The sequence below is a fragment of the Danio rerio genome, chromosome 10, assembly GCF_049306965.1.
Source record: "Danio rerio strain Tuebingen ecotype United States chromosome 10, GRCz12tu, whole genome shotgun sequence".
Classification (NCBI taxonomy): domain Eukaryota; kingdom Metazoa; phylum Chordata; class Actinopteri; order Cypriniformes; family Danionidae; genus Danio; species Danio rerio.
In genome coordinates, this window is record NC_133185.1 from 29,505,750 (window position 1) to 29,523,314 (window position 17,565).

The window sequence follows — 17,565 nt, forward strand, 5'->3', positions numbered from 1 at the left end:
TGAAATAGTGTCTACTGGTTCTGCTGTACTTCAATGTCTGTGAAAGACTGTCCAGCAAACTCACGTGCAGTGAATTGAGCACAGTTGTCTGCTTTTTAAGTAGTTGGAGCATTTTAATTACTCGTTTAATTATTACTCTACCACAACATATCACATATGAGATAAATGTCGTCAGTACGTAATAACCGGTGATGATTTATTAGTGAACCGATATCAAATTGTCCGCATCTGCAACGCAGTGCATTGAAGAAACAATTAATTTTGACACCCCTATTATCTATTGAGGAAACTTACCGTTAACCAGGTTACCGATATTTACTGTAGCATTTTTACCATTATCATTTTTGAAATCACAGCAGTGTTGTGTAGATATGTCAATGTTCAATATTAGTAGAAAGTGGAATACGTATTCAGGAGGTTTTGGAATATGTCAGAGCTGTATTCGAATCCGAATTTCCCACATAAGCACCACAGCTTAACGTTTTACTATGCCACAGCACTGACATTCATTTTGACAGTTTTCTCCTACTAAACAACAAATGGAGGGGTTTGTGAGTACAGTAGCAACCTGTCACCTGTTATCTTAGGAGAATTAGGGCGATCGTGCTTTCGTTTGAGCTGAATTTAGCCCATAGCTTTCTTCTCAGATCGATGAGTTCTCCCAGCCGCACTGCAGGTGCTGAAGCTGCATTTAGCTCTGTTCCCATGACTCCGTCTCTCTCTGACCCCTCTCTGCATCTCCTTACTGCATTGGAATAGCAAAAGAAACACTCAAATCGTGCAATTTACAAACCTACTGTAAACATGATCACATTTGTGGTGGTAATCTGGGTCATTTGAGGGGGATTTCTGGTTTCTGCAGTTGTGGGATACACCTGAACAGACTTTAATCACCCACACAGAGTTTTGTCCTCTAAAAATTCAACATAGGATCAGTGAAAATATGTGCATCAGACTACACTATGGCAAAACTGCAAAATCGCACTTCGACATACGTTTAACTGCAGTTTCTAGATAAAATAAACATTACAAAGCAGTGTGATGCCAACAATTTGTGTTTATTTTTGCAATAATGATATTACAGGAACATATTATCAATAATTAAAGAATATGTTTTGTGCAGTTTTTTGCACAACACCAAATAAATACAGCAAAATCATCTCAATGATTTGTAATTGAATATGTTTTCCTCATTTTTCTATCTGTTGGTGTGTTTAGTTTTGGTAGTTCCAATGGAGAGAAAACCCCTATGTAAAAATAAATGGTTGCAGGTAAGGGCTCTACAATCAATTGAAGTGAAATTGAGATTGTGATTGTGATTTATTAAAATCTATGTTTCATGCACATCTTGCGAGGGAAACACGGCTCTGTGATCAATAATAAATCTACTCCAAAAGTCAACGGCAAATAATAATAAAAATAATAATTCCTTAAATTTATATAGCGCTTCTCTGGGCACTCAAAACACTTTACACATGGGGGGAATCTCCTCATCCACCACCAGTGTGCAGCATCCACCTGGATAAAGCGACGGCAGCCATATTGTGCCAGACCGCATTCCACACACCAGCTGATTGGTGGAGAGGAGACAGAGTGATTATTATTATGTATATTATTATGTATTATGTATTTTTATTATTATGTTAGGAGGCCATGATGGACAGGGGACAGTGGGCAAATTTGACCAGTTTGCCTGGGTTAAACCCCTACTCTTTTTCGAAGGATATCCTGGGATTTTTTTACGACCACAGAGAGTCAGAACGAAAGACGGCGCTCACTGAGCAGTATAGTGTCCTCGTCGCTAAACTGGGGCATTAGGACCCACACAGACCGCAGGTTGGGTGCCCCCTGCTGGCCTCACTACCCCACAAAAAAGAAATGTAGGAAATTAAACTGACTACTTTTATTGATTTTACATGACTAATAAACACTTGACTTTGAAATCATCTCACAGAATGATACAAACACTCAACTGATTAGTCATGCAGTGAGTTCGGAGCAAAAACCAGGTTATTAAATGTGGTATTTTCACACTTCAAAAAATAGTTTTCTCTTAAAGGCAGCGGTTTCTTACCCATGACTTTTCCAGATCACAAAATGTACATTCATTTATACATTTGGCAGAAGCTTTGGCACCCAATTACAATTTACATAATATAATTGGTGTGGTTTTGGATCAAAATTAATCCCAAATTTATTTATTTTTATTGATGAAAGTGAACAGTGCGTTATGTCTAGTTTGCAATAGGGGGCGTATATTAGTAAACACTCCTATGGGTCATATTTCAGGAAAGTAACAATTGACCTATGTACAGTAAGTTAAAGCACAAGTTTACATGCTCATCAACACAGTCCGAATAATGCATTTCACAAAAGGTATTATTTGCTAGCTATGACTGCAAGTTCAGTTGGTTCCAGCAGTGATTCGGTATTTGGTGAAACTATACCAGTGAATACTGGCAAACATATTGTTTCAGATTTGTGTGGTTGAAACTACAGCTTTCATTCTGGGGTTAAAGACATACACTGCGTTCCATTTGGAAGAGCTCATCCCAATGTCCTAATGCCTTTGAAGGATTTACCCTCCAGAGTGACAGCTTCAAAGAGATTAGGGCATAGGGATGAGCCCTTCCAAATGGAACACAGTGTGCAACTTCCCTGCGCAAAGGATCATGGAGGCCCGAAGTGTCCTACACTTGTACCTTTTAAATTCGTTCATTGCGAAAGGGCCATTCAAAGCACTTTGATTTGGTATGACACTTCAATATGATGGCCATGACTGTTTTTACTCCAAAGTACAACTTTTTTCCTCATAACTGCAGCTTCAGTTCATAGATTTGACCCCAGTTTCTCTATTTATTATAAGATTGGACTGAAAAAAAAAGAAAACAAAATGTTTATGTGTAAACATAGATGTGCAATTTTGCTGTGGAAAAAATGAACAAGTGAGGGTCATGCATCCAGTTCTCTTTCCAAAACTGCATTTCCTAACAGCCATATGTCATTCTTTACTCCTGGATTGCCAGCATTAGCCTGCCAAATCTGTAATCCAACACCATCACACCATCAACTAAGGTGAAAATAGAAGTAATTGTCACATATTTATATGTATAATACCTAAAGAGCCTTCTGTTATCATTCTGCAAGCAAAATAAATGCTTATTTAATGAAAAAACAGATATTTTTTGGATGGAGATAATGAATAATATGTTCTAAGCTACCAAAACCTTGAGCTCTTGTGATGGTATGCTAATGTTAGATAAAGTATGAACTGTATAGTCATCTTTTTAATAACCTGAAAGCTAATTGGTGATTCTATTTTGTGTGTTTGACGATCTGTGTGGATTTTGGACTCTTTCTCGCTCGCTGTGCCTCTGTGCGTGTAGAGTACTGTACAGTATGTCATTTGGAGAGTGCGGCATTGTGGGTAAACTCAGCAGGGCTTGATCCTGCAGGTCAGGATTTGGAAATGATCTGCCATTGTTGGCCCAGCAGCTCTCCTACCAAGCGAAAATAAGCCTCCTCCGTCCCACTTGCTGCTTCTGTGGACAAATGCTTTTTTAGGATGGAGTAATTTGATTTCAGCATCTCAATTCCTTTCCGCTCTCACCTCTAATTCAATCTCACGGCCCAAACTGTGTTTATCCTGTTTCTATGAGGGCTGTGTGATGAACAGACCTGAATTTCTTTTTTTTATGCATGTCTCTTTTATCCTCTTTGCCCTTCTCTTTTTCTACTCATCATTTTAACGTAATGTAAGCTCAGATTTACCTTTTTTCCTCCCAAATTACTGTTATTTTTCTGCTCAGCTGTGCTGTTTATGGCTGTTTGTTGTGGGTGAGTTGTCACTGACATCTGCCATGTTTTCTTGAGACAGCTTGAACGCTCCATGCTGCCACGCCGGTCTCTTCATTCCTCCATATTCATCTTTGTCTAATATTGCTCTCTGGTCTGCTGCTGTCCTCTGCCTGCCCATTTACGATGCACCAAACACAGATAAGAGCCACATGACTGAGTGTTGTTTAATGCAGGATCAGATCTGGTTTAAATCTGGGAGGCAGTTTGGTCAGATAAGTCTTTGCCTGTCAGGGATATTGCAATAGAAAATGTATCATCAAAGATTATTGAAATATTGTCAAGATAAACTCTATCAAACCGATATAAAAATGTTAAATGATGGATGTATATTTATTGCAGTCTGCTGCAAAAATTTCATTCAGTAGAACTGAATATAACAGTGCAAGAGTGCAATATATTGTAATACAAATGAATACGTCTAAGACTTCCCATTACATTGTAGCCATATAAATATATATATATATATATATATATATATATATATATATATATATATATATATATATATATATATATATATATATATATATATATATATATAAAACTTTGCCATTCTTCAGCACAATTATTTTGTACTCATTATTATACTATACATTCTATTATACTATTATACAAGTATACTATTATACATAATATACATTCATATGCATTCACTTTTTAACATTTAAAATATAGTACATTTTAGTATAATTGCTTATACAGAAAGAATCTGAAAATTTGAGGTGTCCTTTTTTCATAGCTGACTGTATATTTGTAAAGTATATAATTAGGGCTGGGCGGTATGACAGTAAATATCATTACTGTGGAATAAAGAGTCAACTGTACTAGATTTTTTATTTTTTGCATATACACAGAAAACACTTATGTACGTATCTGGCTAAATCACATGCAGTTTTCGAATGCCTTCTTGTATACGCCAAATACACTTATTGTGTAAATAGGTGGGCGTGGCTAAATCACATGCATCATCTTGTATACATGCCTTGTATACGCCAAATACGCGTATTATGTAAATGAGTGGGCGAGTGAGTGCTGTGTCAGATTTATAAAAATCAAAGAAAATATTTTTGTCTAGAAACAAAGCATCAATTAGGGTCATAAATCGCAACATTTATGGGAAATACAAATCTCAAACACTATTTTAACTTAAAAATAAAAGGATATCAGCTCAGCCTAGTTATTGTGAATCCCTAGTATATTTAAAAAATTCCAAATAAAAAAAAGGATGAGTCAGTTTCATTTTTGGAGTATTTAAAGATTTTTTTCATTACTTTTTTGTTGATTTTCTGTAATATTTAAAAAAAACTATACAAGGGAAATTTATTAAGGGCGAAGCAGTGGCGCAGTAGGTAGTGCTGTCGCCTCACAGCAATTAGGTCGCTAGGTCGCTGGTTCGAGCCTCGGGTCAGTTGGCGTTTCTGTGTGGAGTTTGCATGTTCTCCCTGCATTCGCGTAGGTTTCCTCCGGGTGCTGCGGTTTCCCCCACAGTCCAAAGACATGCGGTACAGGTGAATTGTGTAGGCTAAATTGTATAAGTGTGTGTGTGAATGTGTGTGTGGATGTTTCCCAGAGATGGGTTGTGGCTGGAAGGGTATCCACTGTGTCAAAACGTGCTGGATAAGTTGTCGGTTCATTCCGCTGTGGCGACCCCGGATTAATAAAGGGACTAAGCCAACAAGAAAATTAATGAATGAAATTTATCATTACCATGTACTATTAACAAAATCATTACCAAAATCACTCATGGCTTGACATAGAATTTTTGTCATACCGGCCACCCGATATACATAATATAATTAATTGGTCATATTGTAATTTGTTTATTGTTTTTTTCCAGTGCTGGCCTGTAGGCTTGAGGGGCCTATAGGCAAGATAAAAAAAATTGAGCCCACTTGTGTAAAAACAGTGAGAAAAAAGCACAAAAAAATACAATTTTAATATTTAGGTTTGTACATTTTATTTAACTGTAACATGTTTAACCTGTAATACATATGTAAAAATATTTACTCAGATTTACTCAGATAAAGCCAGAAAACAATCATTTTAAAAAATAAAGTATATACAAATACAAATAAAACATGAATCAAATGCATTTTTTGAAAATGAATAACATACAAATCTATGCATACATATCTAGAAATGCAGGAGACATTATAGCTTTTTTTTGCACAGAGATTTACACAAACAAAAATTGGCATTAAATCTTGGACATTGGGTAAAATTTGATTTTGACAAAAGAAGGGGGAAACTACGTACCTATACTCTCACCTATGGCCATGAGTTTTGTGTCATGACTGAAAGGACAAGGTCTCGGATACAAGCGGCTGAAATAAGTTTAGTTTGCAGGGTGGCAGGGCGCACACTTATAGATAGGGTGAGGAGCTCTGACACTCAGGAGGAGCTTGAAGTAGAGTCACTGCTCCTCCACATCGAGTGAAGTCAGCTGAGGTGGCTCGGGCATCTGTTTCGGATGCCTCCAGGAAGCCTAGAGGTGTTCTAGGCATGTCCCACCGGGAGGAGGCCTCTGGGAAGACCCAGGACACGCTGGAGGGACTATGTCTCTCAGCTGGCCTGGGAACACCTAGGGATCCCCTCGGAGGAGCTGGAGGAAGTGTCTGTAGAAAGGGAAATCTGGAGTAGAGATCTGCTCGGGACTAAATTTTAAAATCCGCTCCCACCAGGTTTTAGTCCGAATCCGACCACTCCCGCTTATATTCAGCATTCGTTGTCCCGCTGCCCCCCCCCCCCCCTTTTCTACCCACCGCGCTCGTTCCCGCTACAGGAAAGCCTACCTGTCGGCCTATAACAAGCTGCGTGCTCGCTCGCTTGGGAGTCGGGACCGATATTGTTAGACCCTACGCTCCCGTTCATAAATACACCAGTTACCGTTCGCTCCCGCACTTTATTTAAGAAATCTGGTTGGGTCCCGCAGCTCCCGCGGTACAGCTGCGGGAATGCAGACCTCTAGTCTGGAGTTCTCTCCTAAGACTGCTGCCCCCGTGACCTGGCCCTGGATAAGCGGATGAAAATGACATGACATAACATGACATGAGGGGGAAACCTGTGTTTTTTCAACAGGGTAAATATAGCAGATCATGCCTTTACTTGCTTTCCTTCCTTTTTTCGGCTCCGGAAAGGTACCGTTTGGACGCCATTTCATTTCAAGTTAAAGTTTGATTGAGAACAATTAAAAATAGCAATGACACTTGTGACGTTATATTTCTTAATACATTAAGACACTTTTTTTCGGGTTTAAATCGAACGTGAACATTGTGGAAAGATGTGTGGAATCTGTGTAGGAATACATTCTAGTTCACCCAATAGAAGATTGTGGGCTGTGTTATGCAAAATAGAGTGTGGTGATGCTGGGTATGTTTCTAATATTTCTGCTATTATTCATACTGTTGTTGTATATTTATTATCGTTTTCAACTAGTTGTCATGTATGAATTATACAGAGCTATTCTTTTAATGAAATGTAGAGGTTATTTTTTTCTCTTCGTCATTGTGAATTGTATCACGTTTAATGACGTTGATCATGATTCATATGTACTTATTTAATTAATTACAAGTAATTATACAAGAGTAGTGTTCGTAGGACCCTCCCAGAAATGCGAGGCCCTAGACCATATTGCCTAATGTTGAACAAGCCTGCACTGTTTTTTTTCCATATTGGAATACCAAATTAAGGTTATAGTGTCTGCAAACACAGTCTGTCTGCAAAGCTCTCCTCCCACTTCTGATCTAAAAAAGGAATCAGATAAAAAGTTTCACAGAATTTTCAGACATAAGTGGAGATTTCAGATCACTCGATAGAGCAACGAAGATATCCATCTTATACCTTAATGGGATCGTATAGCTTTTTATCTCCTTGACCGAGTTCCATCAGCGGTGAAGATTAAGGTTTGGCCATGCTGTACCTCTCCAGGTGACTCCTCCAGGACAGAATAATCATTCCACACAGATAAATAACCCCAGAATGGGATGTGATGGAGTGGGAATGGATTTGAATCGCATACCTGCTGCAAGCTATTTTCAGTAGACAAAGTACGGGCAAGGAAATTCTAGCATGTGTGTGCGGATGTGTGTGAGTGTGTAGAGCTGCCCAAAGTGGCATTAATCATATGCCTTTTCCCAGACACCGTTTCCAGGGAGTAGTCGTTACCTGTTCACTGATTGGCCAGAACTCAGCCATCTTCACAAAATAATAACACAGGAGTAAGGAAAGGAAAATGTCACCCTGTTTACATAATGGGCCTATTTTTATTTTCCGTTGTCTGTAAAGTGTCTGAAAAGACAATCAGCCCCTTCAGGATTTCTTGCTTAAACAACTGATTTTACAGTATTTATTCTTAAATCTGTGGCAATATTTGAAGCATTTCTTGTGTTAATTTGCTGTGAAACATCAGACCTTTATATACAATGCTCGAGACGTCAAATATGTCCCAGGGGCTACGTTTTGTTTTTTTGCAGTTTTTGTTTTCGCGAATCCACGAGAGGCCGCTGAGTATGCTTTTTCAGATCCCAAATTTCTTTAGCAAGTGCACCTGCTAATCCACCACATGCTGCTGTTGACTGACTGACAGACTGACTGACTGACTGATTGAATGACCGATTAACTCACCCACCTTTCCCCTTACCTAAACCCAACCAATAGTATTTTAAAAAGCACAGATTGACCCGCCCACCCACTTCCCTAAACCCAACTGACAAATTTAAAAAGCAATTCAGAAAAAGAAAAGCCCTCGTTTAATTTTTACCACGTTTTACCACATTCTCACACTGTTATTTAGTAGTTTATTTCATTTTTTTGGCTTCTGTTTTTGTCTTACTGTTCTTCCCTGGACTCAAACACTGCCATGGTGGTCATCTCCTCTTTGCATCTCAAATCCACTGACATATATGGTGAGCTAGCTGGACAAACTGATAACTGCCAGAAAGCCATCCATACCGAGGTAAGCGGTCAGCTGTTAAGCGCAAAAAGGAATGGCATCATACCGCCCCGTAGCGTTCATTAAAAAAAATGAAATGCAGCCAATGAGCCTATGTTGCTTTTTTTACCCCAAGAACCATTAAATACCATTGTTTCACTTGAAAGAAACAAAGAGAGAAACTGTATTGATTGAAAAATTATTTGACTTTAATTGATCTAAATAAAAAATACTTTGTTGAATAATCTTGATACAATAGCAAAATCATTAGTGTTACGATAACCAGCGATCATTCACTGGAGATCGCTGGTTTCCTCTATCATCATTCACTTCACTTCCGCATTCCCCAGGACTACATTTTCATACATGCACTTCTCCCAATCACGCACGCCTGGTCACTCATCTTCCTGATTACATCACCAGCTGAAACCTGTTACAGAGACTGATTACACACAGTATTTAAGCAGCACACACACTCATTCACATTGCCGAGTCTTGTTTACTGTTTAGTGACATTACAACGCGTTATCCTGGTCTTGTCTTCCTGTGTTCTGTTCTTAGCCCTGTTTATCCTAGTTATCCGTTTTAGCCGCCTGCCTTTCGACCCATTGCCTGTTTATTGACTTCGACTCTGGATTTGCCCGCACATACCTGTTCATACCTGTTTTGACCATTGCTTGCCTGACAAAGAATAAACCTGCATATTGGATCCTACCTTCTGTTGTGGTGTCACTCCTCGGCGTTACAGAAGACTCGGCCGCAACATGGATCCAGCGGGTATTGCAATCATGCGTCTGCGTCAGGAAGCACGGTCCATAGAAGAGTATGTAGAGGATTTTATCTCTTTGGCTCATTTAACATCTATGGATGATTTATGCCTTATGATATTTTTTCGTGGTGGTCTAGCTGAGCCCCTTTATTCATGTATGCCACTACATGAGCCCCACTGGACAATAAGGCATTACGTAGACTTGGCATTGCAAATAAGTGGGTCCCCCTTCAACGTAGGCGAGGTGGAGGACACCCCTAAATATTTTTTGGGGGGGGGCATAGGACAGCAAGACCCGATGGCAACGGGGCTTGCTGCTCATTCCACCACCACACACCCAGCTCAGAAAATGGCCGCATCTAGTCCTCCAGCTTACAAGATGGCTGCTCCAGCTCACAAGATGGCCGCCTCTAGTCCTCCAGCTTGCAAGATGGCCACCTCCAGTCCTCCAGCTTGCAAGATGGCTGCTCCAGCTCACAAGATGGCCGACTCCAGTCCTCCAGCACACAAGATGGCCGACTCCAGTCCTCCAGCTCACAAGATGGCCGACTCCAGTCCTACAGCTCACAAGATGACTGCCTCCAGCCCTCCAACTCACAATGTGGTAAGCGCCAATCTGCCACCAGCTCACAAGATGGCTTCTTGTTCCGAGTCCGTTCCTGTCCTTGTTCCTGTTCTAGTTCCTGAAATGCCATCAACTGAGCCCCCAGAATGGCCACCACCACCTGAGTTGCCAGAGCTGATGCCACCACCAGAGCTGTTACTGCCAGAGCTGCCACCGCCACCTCCAGAGCTGCCACCGCCACCTCCAGAGCTGCCACCGCCACCTCCAGAGCTGCCACCGCCACCTCCAGAGCTGCCACCGCCAGAGCTGCCACCGCCACCTCCAGAGCTGCCACCGCCACCTCCAGAGCTGCCACCGCCACCTCCAGAGCTGCCAGACCCTCCAGAGCTGCCAGACCCTCCAGAGCTGCCAGACCCTCCAGAGCTGCCAGACCCTCCAGTGCTGCCAGACCCTCCAGAGCTGCCAGACCCTCCAGAGCTGCCAGACCCTCCAGAGCTGCCAGACCCTCCAGAGCTGCCAGACCCTCCAGAGCTGCCAGACCCTCCAGTGCTGCCAAAGCTGCCAGATCCTCCAGAGCTGCCAGTGCCGCTGCTGCCAGAGCTGCCAGAGCCGCCACCACCTGAACCTCCAGAATGTCCTCCTGAGCTTCCTGAATGGCCGCCACCTCCTGAGCTCGCTGAATGGCCGCCGCCTCCTGAGCTTCCTGAATGGCCTCCTGAGCTTCCTGAATGGCCTCCTGAGCTTCCTGAATGGCCTCCTGAGCTTCCTGAATGGCCTCCTGAGCTTCCTGAATGGCCTCCTGAGCTTCCTGAATGGCCGCCGCCTCCTGAGCTTCCTGAATGGCCGCCGCCTCCTGAGCTTCCTGAATGGCCGCCGCCTCCTGAGCTTCCTGAATGGCCGCCGCCTCCTGAGCTTCCTGAATGGCCGCCGCCTCCTGAGCTTCCTGAATGGCCGCCGCCTCCTACTGAGCTTCCTGAATGGCTGCCGCCGCCTGAGCTTCCTGAATGGCCGCCACCTGAGCTTCCTGAATGGCCGCCGCCTGAGCTTCCTGAATGGCCGCCGCCGCCTGAGCTTCCTGAATGGCCGCCGCCGCCTGAGCTTCCTGAATGGCCGCCGCCGCCTGAGCTTCCTGAATGGCCGCCGCCTCCTGAGCTTCCTGAATGGCCGCCGCCTCCTGAGCTTCCTGAATGGCCGCCGCCTCCTGAGCTTCCTGAATGGCCGCCGCCTCCTGAGCTTCCTGAACGGCCGCCGCCGCCGCCTGAACTCCCTGAACGGCCGCCGCCGCCTGAACTCCCTGAACGGCCGCCGCCGCCTGAACTACCTGAACAGCCATCGCCTCCTAAGCTTCTTCAATGGTCACAGCCCCACGATCCAGGCCCTCCGCAGCTCCACGCTCCAGGCCCTCCGCAGCTCCACGCTCCAGGCCCTCCGCAGCTCCACGCTCCAGGCCCTCCGCAGCTCCACGCTCCAGGCCCTCCGCAACTCCACGCTCCAGGCCCTCCGCAGCTCCACGCTCCAGGCCCTCCGCAGCTCCACGCTCCAGGCCCTCCGCAGCTCCACGCTCCAGGCCCTCCGCAGCTCCACGCTCCAGGCCCTCCGCAGCTCCATGCTCCAGTCCTGCCCCCGCTGCATGGTCCTGGCCCTCCATCCCTCCCCCTGTTCCGCCTCCGCTCCACCTCCCGCCTGAACTGTATTTGGAGCGTCTGGAAGCCGCTCTTTAGAGGGGGGGCTATGTTACGATAACCAGCGATCATTCACTGGAGATCGCTGGTTTCCTCTATCATCATTCACTTCACTTCCGCATTCCCCAGGACTACATTTTCATACATGCACTTCTCCCAATCACGCACGCCTGGTCACTCATCTTCCTGATTACATCACCAGCTGAAACCTGTTACAGAGACTGATTACACACAGTATTTAAGCAGCACACACACTCATTCACATTGCCGAGTCTTGTTTACTGTTTAGTGACATTACAACGCGTTATCCTGGTCTTGTCTTCCTGTGTTCTGTTCTTAGCCCTGTTTATCCTAGTTATCCGTTTTAGCCGCCTGCCTTTCGACCCATTGCCTGTTTATTGACTTCGACTCTGGATTTGCCCGCACATACCTGTTCATACCTGTTTTGACCATTGCTTGCCTGACAAAGAATAAACCTGCATATTGGATCCTACCTTCTGTTGTGGTGTCACTCCTCGGCGTTACAATTAGCAATTAAAAAAATCATGCTAAAACTTTTATCATATATTATGTATATGTTGGTTCAGTCAATAATCGTTTTAGGCCTACTGCAAAATCTGTATTAAGTTATTCTTGTTCGTATTTCTAGCTTTTTCTTGTCTGTTTTGCAGCTGTTTACATTGGTGACCAATCTCTATTTTGGCCAGTTTGTGCCACTAAGTAAACTGTGCAGATTTTTCCTTCCATATTCTCGTGACGGCGATATAACACTTGATGTTATATCAACTGTAGTAATAAATCAGAACAATCTTTTCTTGTTTGTTTTAGTTCATATGAGAACTAGATCAGAGATGCAATCACATGATTTGAAATGTCCATGGCTTGCCAAAAATGATACGCTCTTCTGAATTTTGTTTGCTTGATTAAGTGTTGAATTCTGTGATCACAAAATTGCAAAATCTCGGAGGGACTGGAAAATAAAAATGTTGGTCAGTTAGGATGACACTGTGTGACATGTAACACGCACACAAAGAAGAAGTAGTCTCTCCAGCAGACTGCCAGATAGGGTTGTCATGGCAACGAGACTAGACCTGTAGTTTCCCAAGAATTATTTTCATAATGACCGTCTTACTGAGTAATCTCATTGTCTGATATCATCGCCTGCCTCCTCCGTAATAATATTCAGCTCAAGGAATTCATTCTTTCCTCATCAGGCTTTCTGTCTAGAACCCTTAATAAATGTTGGCATGGTAACAACCATAGTTTCTACATCGCAGTCACTGCGGCCTAGACTCTAAGGAGTCTCCTGAATGAAGAGTTATCCCTAAAATGAAAAATCTGTAATCATTTGCACATCCTTCTCTTGATATAAATGTTTTTTTTCTGTTGAACTTAAATAAGAAATTTTGAAGAATGCTGGAAACCTGTAGCCTTTGACTTCCATTGTAAAAAAAAACAAATACTATTGTGTGAAAGTCAATGATTCCTTTGTACTGGGTTGCAGCTAAAAGGGCATCTGCTGTGTAAAACATATAGTCATTCTGCTCTGGCCACCCTCTGATAAGTAAAAGACTATGCCAAAGAAAAAAAAAGAATGAATGAAAGTCAATCATTCATTTTCCTCTGGCTTAGTCTCTGTTTCAGAGGTCGCCAAAATGGAATGAATCACCACCTATTCCAGCATATGTTTTACACAGCAGATGCCCTTCCAGCCGCAACCCAGTACTAGGAAACTAAATATAAGACATTTTTTCCAACATTCTTTAAAATATCTTTTTTTGTGTTTAACAGGGAAAAATAACTTTGGAACAAGTCAAGGGTGAGTAAATGATAACAGAATTATTATTATTATTTTTTTGAGTGAGCTCAATCAAGGTCAATGAAGTCAGTGAAGTCAATTAAAGGGACAAGTCACCCAAAATGTAAACTCCAAAATGACATTTGTTGTCTGTTCAAAATACTTGTTTAATTTTTGGACTTTTTCAACACATTTCTAAGCATAATAGTTTTAATAACTTATTTCTAACACCTAATTTATTTTATCTTTGCCATGATGACAGTAAATTATATTTGACTAGATATTTTTCAAGACACTTCTATACAGCTTAAAGTGACATTTAAAGGCTTAACTAGTTTTATTGGGTTAACTAGGCAGGTTAAGGTAATTAGACAAGTTTTTGTATAAGGATGTATACTTAAGTATAGCTTAAAGAGGCTAATAATTTTGTCCCTGCTTTTATTCTAGCCAAAATAAATCAAATAATACTTTCTTCAGAAGAAAAAAAATATCAGACTGTGAAAATTTCCTTGATCTGATAAACATAATTTGGCAAATATTTAAAAAAAGAAATAAAAAAAAAATCAAAGGGAGGTAATAATTCTGACTTCAACTGTATATTGCGATTAAAAAATACAATTTCACCAGATGACTTAAATAGCTCTATTTGAAACGTCATTGATTTAGATTTATTGGTATTTTTTGGGGGCCTGAAATATAAATATATTTGTATCTATGTTAGCATATACAGTTGAAGTCAGAATTATTAGCTCCCTGAATTATTATACCCCCTGTTTATTTTTTCCCCTATTTCTGTTTAATGGAGGGAAGATTTTTTCAATGCATTTCTTAACATACTAGTTTAATAAGTCATTTCTAATAACTGATTTATTTTATCTTTACCATGATGACAGTAAATAATATTTTACTAGATATTTTTCAAGACACTTCTATACAGCTTAAAGTGACTTAATCCATTTAAGTAAACAAACCAATTTGAGCACAGTAAAACTCGATAATAAATGAAGGGAACTCAAACCAACTGAGTACTGTAAAACCCAATAAGTTAAGTCAACTCAAACCGTTTGCTCATTTGAAAAGAGTTTTTAACTCAGTGTTGAGGGTAATGAGGTAAAATAACTCATTACCTTCAACAAAGTAAATTTTGAGTAACTATACTCATTTCATTTGATAAGTCACAGGCCTTAAAACACTTTGCAGATGATAAACAGTCACTCTATTATGATTAAACTCTGCAGTGTCTCCACAAAACTGTTTTTGAAACTGAACTAGACTGAACTTCATCTCTGAAATCTGGACTTTACTAGAACTATGTTTAGCTGCTTTGACACAATCTACTTTGTTTTAAGCGCTATATAAATAAACATGAATTGAATTGAATTAAATGGAATGGAATTGAATTTTGACCTGTGGTTTCTGGACAAATATAATCCCATCTCAACATTGCATGCATTACAATGTGGCTATTGCAGACACACACATTGCGATATTGATGCTCAAATATATATTGTGCAGCCCTACTGTGGAAACAAACATTTTTTACAGCATACAAAAATTCACTTTCATGTCAATTAACATCTCTTCCTGAGTCCAATTTTGTGGTTTGAATCTGTCATTTAAAAAAAAAGTATTCCTGTGAATGTATCAATGTACTTTCTTTAATTGTCTCCAATAATATCCTTCTAGTAATTTTCCATTGCTTCTCATAACCTTCTTGCATGTAAACAACTCGTCTCCTTGACGAGGTCAGAGCCCACGGGATTCACACTTGCAAATTACAAATACACAAACTGAGCACATACAAAACACACTCATGCATTTGTAACGCGACCATATGGGTAAAGTGTGTCATGCAACATGAAGCTACAGTATGTGTTTGTGGTTGTGTGGCAGGTATAGCCTGTTTTAATCACTTTCTATTGTGTCTGAATGGCATCATCCATCACTTGTGTTGTTAATGTGCTGATATTATTCCCGCTCTGCTCTTGCCTGTGGGTGTCAGCTTGCTGCTTCTGACCTGTAACACCAAGACACTTCACACAAAGAAACACTCACACATGCTGTAATGTATATTTAATATAAATAAAGCCTACCATACATACTATAATAGTCTATATTGTGCAATTTTGTGTTTTTCTTTTAGAAGTAAAGTGTTTGTGTCTGAGTTTTTTTTTTTTTTACTTTAAGGAGCGTAAAAGACTAAATTAACTGTAGAAAATGCTTGATGTTATAATGGTAATAAAGTGCAAATAATTTACTTTAATAATTTAATCAAACACAATAAAATAGAGGAATCAGTCATCAATTCATTAATTTTTTTTTTAAATACTTCTGTTAAATATAATTTTTTAATACATTTGTTGTTATATATTATGTTACTATATTTGTTCTCCTAAAAAAACATCTTTTGATCCAAACCATGTGTATTGTGATCAATTTACTGTATATATGAGGAGTTCGGGTGTAAAAACCTTTAAGTGCCATCTGGAATTTTCTTCTACAATGAGCATTTTTCTTAACCTCTTACATTTATGTTTAGTTATTTCAAGTTAAAAGTGATGAAAAAAACTTGTTATTTGCCATAAAACTGAAATGACTGAATCTAGATATAGGAGTCTGAGAAAAATACTAATTTTATAAGAGGATTTCAAATGGCACTTTGCGGCTTTTGCATCTGAACTAAGTGGCTGTTTTTTTCCCAAATTTTACTCTAGCAACATTTCACTTCTAAATAAAGCAAACCAGCATTTTGCTAAAGTCTTGATGGGTGAAGATTGTAATCAAGGTAAATTCGAGTGCAGTGATCTACAGGAGTACTCAATATTCAATATGATATTCAATATCATTGATCTTGCATCACTTTTTATAGTTTTAATATGCATAAATATATATAAGAAGCCATATCAAGCCCTTTTTATTAAATAACCATTAAAATTTAGATTGGTACCTAACACAAAAACTGCCATATTACTTTAGATCTATACAGTAATTACCACATACATTAGCCTTTTTATTTATTGATTGATTGATTTAGGGTGTCACAGTGGCGCAGTGGGTAGCACAATCACCTCACAGCAAGAAGGTCACTGGTTCAAGCCCTGGCTAGGCCAGTTGGCATTTCTGTGTGGAGTTTAAATGTTCTCCCCTTTCCCTCCCCTGTCTCTCCCCAGACATGCGCTGCTATTGGTGAATTAAATAAGCTAAATTGGCCGTAGTGTATATGTGTGAAAGAGAGTGTATGGGTGTTTCCCGGTGTTGGGTTGTTGCTGGAAGGGCATCGGCTGTGTAAAACGTGATGGATAAGTTGGTGATTATTTCCACTGTTGCAACCGCTGATTAATAAAGGGACTAAGCCGAAAAAATTGAATGTATTAACATAAATGTTATTAAATGTATTATATTTAAATACAACACTATATTGTATAAAATCAATTAATGAACAATCAGTTAGTTAGTTCGGTAGTTAGTTAGTATTACTTCTGCTGGTCTCTATATGTGACAATGTACTATATTTTTGGCAAAAAAAAACTACAACTAAAAAAACATTGTATGGGTCAAAATGATAAATTTTGCTTTTATTCAAAAAATATTTAGAATATCAAGTAAAGATCATCTTCCATTTTGTAAACTTCCTACCATTATTAAATCGAAAATCAGTTTGTAAATAATAATACAACTAGCAACATTGCTAATAACTTAGCTAATAACTTAAAAGGGGATTTTTTACTTTAAAGGTCCAGGGTTAGAAATGTAATAGAGCAGCATGAACATTTTTCAGTCATCTCATTTTCTGTTGTGCAGGAAAAAAGAAAGAATTTGAAACAACATTGGGGGCGAGTAGATGATGCAAGAATCTTCATTTTGATCCTTTTTTTTAAAATAAAATTTGGGCCTATGTTAGCTTAGCTTTCAGATCTTGTTTTCTCTGTGCCAGCAGCTCCTCCACATCTTTCTTTCTCTGTC

At 40.2% G+C, this 17,565-nt stretch overlaps 1 protein-coding gene across 6 annotated transcripts in view; it reads left to right on the forward strand.

The window, feature by feature from the left end:
* The window catches only part of mtus2a (microtubule associated tumor suppressor candidate 2a), a 124,658-nt gene that overhangs the window by 32,977 nt on the left and 74,116 nt on the right, over positions 1-17,565 (forward strand). For 2 of the 6 annotated variants that reach the window (XM_073914698.1, XM_073914696.1), the window contains one exon: positions 13,596-13,623. The exons of the other annotated variants lie outside the window; for them this stretch is intronic. The gene's annotated coding sequence lies outside the window, so the exon portion shown is untranslated. The remainder of the gene's footprint in view (positions 1-13,595; positions 13,624-17,565) is intronic. 6 annotated transcript variants of the gene reach the window in all.